Raw genomic sequence first — 5,692 nt, forward strand, 5'->3', positions numbered from 1 at the left:
CATGGCTAATCCATCTAGCCCGCACATAATGGGCAATTTAGCATGGCCACCATCTAACCTGCATATCTTTGGACTGTGGGAGGAAACACACACACAAAACAGGGAGAATGTATAAACTCCACACAGACAGTCACCCAAGACTGGAACTCAACCTGGGTCCCTGATGCTGTAAGGCAGCAATGCTAACCACTGAACCACCATACCACGTCACTGCCCTTCTCTCCAACTTGTTGGTTATAATAGCATTAAACCAGCTTCAGTGACATACACAAATACACTAACCGGTGTGGAATGAACTATAAGATATTATTTGGCTCTTGGTGTTCTGTCTCTGAATGATTCAGTGCCACTTTCTTTTATTGGTGTGTGTTTATATCAATGATATTTCTCAATGTTGATATTACACATCAAAGAAAGAACGCCTTGTGTTTCTAGAGCTTTTTACAACCTCAAAACATCCCAAAGTGGTTTATGCTGAATGAAGTACTTGTGAAGTGTGGTCACTGTTGGGCTTAGGAAATGCAATGGTCCATTTTTGCATAGCAAGCTTCTACATACAGTAATGCAGTCATGACCAGATAATTAGTTTCAATGCTGATATTGGTGACAATTCTTTTTGCCTATTTCAAAATAGTAATGTTAGACATTTTATGAGTGGGCAGGTAGGTACTCAGTTTCAAAGGCCAGTGTGAACACAGGATTGCCATTGGGGCAACAAGAAAAACATGGATTTATGTGATGTTCTTAGCTGGGCAAAAATGCCACAGGTTGCTACACAAGAGCAGCATCCACCAAAATTTGATATTGAGCCAGATGAGTTAAAGGTGGGACAAGTTAAAAAGATAACCTTTGACTTCCATCATTAATTGGTGAATCCTCGAGTAGGGTTACTTGCACATTTCAATAGATCTGATCTCTGACAGTTTGCGCAAAGCAATTTCATACAGGTCGAACAATGACATGAAAAATAATATACATGTGACACTATCTCCCTTTGTTGGGTTGACATTCAACTTCAAAAAGACCACCTTTTTGTGTTCATTCCTAATGGGCCAGGCCTGAGAGACTGTAGGATGTCCAATTGTCTTTCAATATCTACAGGATGCAGGTTAACATCTTGTTTGAAATTGAACACAACCAAAGTCACTTTGAAATTGAACACAACCACAGTCACTTTGAAATTGAACACAACCACAGTCATTCTGCAATTGAACACAACCACAGTCACTCTGAAATTGAACACAACCACAGTCATTCTGCAATTGAACACAACCACAGTCATTCTGCAATTGAACACAACCACAGCCATTCTGAAACTGCATCTAACCACAGCCATTCTGAAACTGCATCTAACCACAGCTATTCTGAAACTGCATCTAACCACAGCTATTCTGAAAATGAATATAACTACTGCAATTCCCAGACAGATCATTGTAATACCGTTAGTGCAAACTTTAAGTTTAGGTTAAAACCCCAAAGAACTGTGGATGCTGTAAATCAGAAATAAAGACAGAAACTGCCAGATCTACTGAGCTTTTCCAGCACTTTCTGCTTTTGTTAACTTTAGGTCTATTTTTAAATAACTTCCATTGGGAAATAGTCAAAAGATGCAGGTGCAGCGCTGTACATCCCTCCAGGTGGCAACCTCGGAGCAGACTGGCATGGTCCTGGGGGAAGGCAGTGAGTGCACCACCTTGGCACCATCCCATTCAGCTGGATTTCCTGGTTACTCACTGCCAAGTGGGTGTCAATTGCTTAGATTAGATTCCCTACAGTGTGGAAACAGGCCCTTTGGCCCAACAAGCCCACACCGACCCTTCGAAGAGTAACCCACCCAGACCCATTTCCCTCTGACTAACGCACCTAACACTATGGGCAATTTAGCATGGCCAATTCACCTAACCTGCACATCTTTGGACTGTGGGAGGAAACCAGAGCACCCGGAGGAAACCCACGCAGACACAGGGAGAATGTGCAAACTCCACACAGACAGTCGCCCGAGGCTGGAATCGAACCCGGGCCCCTGATGCTGTGAGGCAGCAGTGCTAACCACTGAGCCACTGTGCCATCCTCTCCCACCCACCCCCCCGCCCCATCTGCCATGTCTGGGGTAGATGTCAGACTTCGCTCAATATTGATAGTAATTCTCCAGGTATGCAATGGTCTTTAAAAGATGGCACCTGCACCAGATATGGTGATCCATTCTGGGATATTCTGGAGGTGGAAAGGTGATCAGGGTACAGCGAGTGGTAGAATTGAGCTAAATGCAGAGAAGGGCAAAGCAAAGGCAAGGAGTCGGTCATGTAATGAGGCAGATTTGGTAATGTGCGGCACCAAAACACACTAGACCCAATGAAGCTGACATATCGCCAAAAATAATTGTGAAGGTACAGCCCACAGCCCTTTCTCCTCATGGTTGCTGAGGTAAAATCCTAAAACTGACCACCTAGCAAAACGCTCACCATTTGAACTGCGGTGGTTCAAGAAGGCAGCCTGCTCTCACTTTCACAGAACAGCTTAAAAAAAAAGTGGACAATAAATTCTGACCTTGTCACCCACGCTCGCGACTCAAGAATGGGAGAAAATCTCTCGCCTTGCACGCCTTTGAAACCTCCACCTCACAAACCATGACAAGCAAACATGTTGTTACATTATCCACTTGTGTTGGGTGGTCTCTTTCCGCTTTTTATTAAAGGGTGGCGCAAGCAAAACCTGAAGAATTGAACCTGACATTGAAGGGGAGTGAGATAGACTAAAGGTCAACACCTGAATGACGCCTTTGTGGCGATTTCAATGGACACATCTAAACTGGGCTTCAAATTAAACCGACCTGCTGATCGACCTCCGGATCTGTCTGCAACTTCCAAAGTTACTTTCACCCCTCAATGACTCTGTAACAATGAACTGTATTTGTTTTCCCTGTGAACCAGCCTCCGTGTTATAATTCACTGCTGACCACAGAGCAGCAACCCAGCGTCGAGCCACAACATCTGCACTTCGACCTCAATAAACAGCGGCGTGTAAACAACTTATGGCGTAAGCAACTTTCACATCCTGGGCTGATCTAGTTTCATCTTAAATAGAGTTGGCAGCCTTGCAGCAGCCCGAGGTTCTTGTGGCTATGTATCAGCTTCTGAGGAACGTTCTCCATTCCCCAAACTGGGGGCTCCAGCTTTCAGATTGACCCTTCCTTATGGGTGAGTCATTAGTGCGCGCCTCCCAGTGGACAAGAGCAGACCAGCAGATGCCTTCTTGAGCATACCTCCCACCTCAACTAAACTGACCTCACCACCAGAGATATATTTCCCTTCCCACCCCCATCTACTTTCTATAAAGGAGATTAGAGTCGAGAGGGTGGTGCTGGAAAAGCACAGCTGGTCATGCAGCATCTGAGGAGCAGAAGAATTGATGTTTCAGGCAAAAGCCCTTCATCAGGAATGAGGCTTGTGAGCCGAGGGGATGGAGAGATAAAAGGGAGGGGGAGGGGGTGGGGGACTGGGGGGATGGGAGCCTTCTATGGCTCCCTTGTTGGGTGCACACCCCCTACCAACCCACCCTCCCCCTCCAGGCACCTTGACCTTCCACCATAGGAATTGCAAAGCATGCGTCCACACCTCCCCCCCTCACCTCTATCCAAGGCCCGAAAGGAGCCTTCCACATCCATCAGAGTTTTACCTGCACTTTCACACATGTCATTTACTATATGCGTTGCTCCCTAAGCGGTCTCCTCTACACTGGGAAGACAGCACACCTACTTGCAGAGTGCTTCAGAAAACATCTCTGGGACACCCATACCAACAAACCCCACCACCCTGTGGCCAAACACTTCAACTCCCCCTCCCACTCAATCAAGGACGTGCAGGTCCTGGGCCTTCTCCATCGCCAATCCCTTACCACCTGACACCTCATCTTCCACCTTAGGATCCTCCAATCACACGGCACTAATGTGAATTTCACCAGTTTCCTCATTTCCCCTCCCCCCACCTTATCCCAGTTCCATGCTTCCAACTCAGCACCACCCTTACCACTCTCCTACCTGTCCATTTTCCTTCCCATCTATCCACTCCACCCTCCCCTCTGACCTATCACCTTTACCCCCACGTCCATCCACCTTTCACACTCTCAGCTACATTCCCCCCAGCCCCACCCCCCTCCCATTTATCTCTCCACCCCCTCGGCTCATAAGCCTCATTCCTGATGAGGGGCTTTTGCCTGAAACATCGATTCTCCTGCTCCTCGGATGCTGCCTGACCAGCTGTGCTTTTCCAGCACCGCACACTTGACTCTAATCTCCAGCATCTGCAATCCTCACTTTTGCATAAAGTGTTTTCAGTCCTGGGGGGGTGGGGTGGGTGGTGACAGGAGACTCCCCGGTTGCCAGGATGTTTCAATTTTAGTGCAGGATGTTGGCAAGAGCTGAGGATAGATGCCCAGTGTGAAGACAGGATGGAAAAAAAGCCTTCCTCGGGACTCTGGCACTCTGTTCAAAGCTATCCCATAACACATCATGTGGCGATGTCGGTTTGGATTGGAGGGGACAAAGTTAAAAATCACACAACACCAGGTTATAGTCCAACAGGTTTATTTGAAACCACTATCTTTCGGAGCACTGCTCCTTCATCAGGTGGTTGTGGATTATAAGATTGTCCACAGAATTTATAGCAAAAGTTGACAGTGTGAGGTTACTGAAATTATATATTGAAAAACAATCCACATCTTTTTCAATATATAATTTCAGTTACATCACACTGTCAACTCTATACACCACAATCACCTGATGAAGGACCTCCGCTCTGCATGTTAGTGCTTCCAAATAAACCTGTTGGACCATAACATGTTGTTTTCAATGTTTTCCCCCTGTGTCCACACCCATGTTCCCCCCATAGTTCCTAATTCAAACACATGCACCTACGTTTCTTTATGGATCCTGGGCCAACTTGGTGCTGATGTGCCAATTCATGACTCCACTTTTTGCCCTCTCCCTCCACGCCAACTCACCCGGTATCCAAAATGGACAAACCTGAGGAGCCATGCTACCATAGTATAAAGCAATATGTCTGTTGATGTCACTGTTTTTTTTTACAAAAAACACTCAGAGAAAAGATCAAAACATTGAAATTCCTTCAACTATTCTCAGACGTTGCACTCCAATGCTTTATGTCTTACAAAGACAAACATTAATATTCTGCAACTACTTGGAACTGTCAATCAAACTGTTCACTTATATCTGACTATGTTAATGTTAAGTACGAAAATCAGTCAGACTGCACAAACCCTATGACAGGGTGGTCTTGAGGCTCATGTCAATTGACAAAGGGAAATGCAAGTAGTTGATTTTCCTTCAAACAAAACTCCACAGACAATGTTTTAAGACAAAATCCAGCAGAAATAAATCACTTGACAACTCGTCTGTGACATCTCTGACAACTGTGCCAATTCTTTGACAGACTGACAGCTCTGGTGTACTTAAGCACCTTTTAGGCACTTTCACATACACTTTCAACAATCCTAAAGGGCACCTCACCCCAAAAACCAAATCAGAAGGTGCCCTTTGTAAAAGGTGTCCAGGGACTAAATCCAAAGGGCTACCGTATCCTTCCAAAGGGGTACTCTGGCTGTCCAAACAAATACACAAATACACAAGACCTTCTCTAGTCTGCAAATCCAAGTTTCACGTTAAGGAGTGATTTAA

Source organism: Chiloscyllium plagiosum, chromosome 7, assembly GCF_004010195.1.
Source record: "Chiloscyllium plagiosum isolate BGI_BamShark_2017 chromosome 7, ASM401019v2, whole genome shotgun sequence".
Taxonomy (NCBI): Eukaryota; Metazoa; Chordata; class Chondrichthyes; order Orectolobiformes; family Hemiscylliidae; genus Chiloscyllium; species Chiloscyllium plagiosum.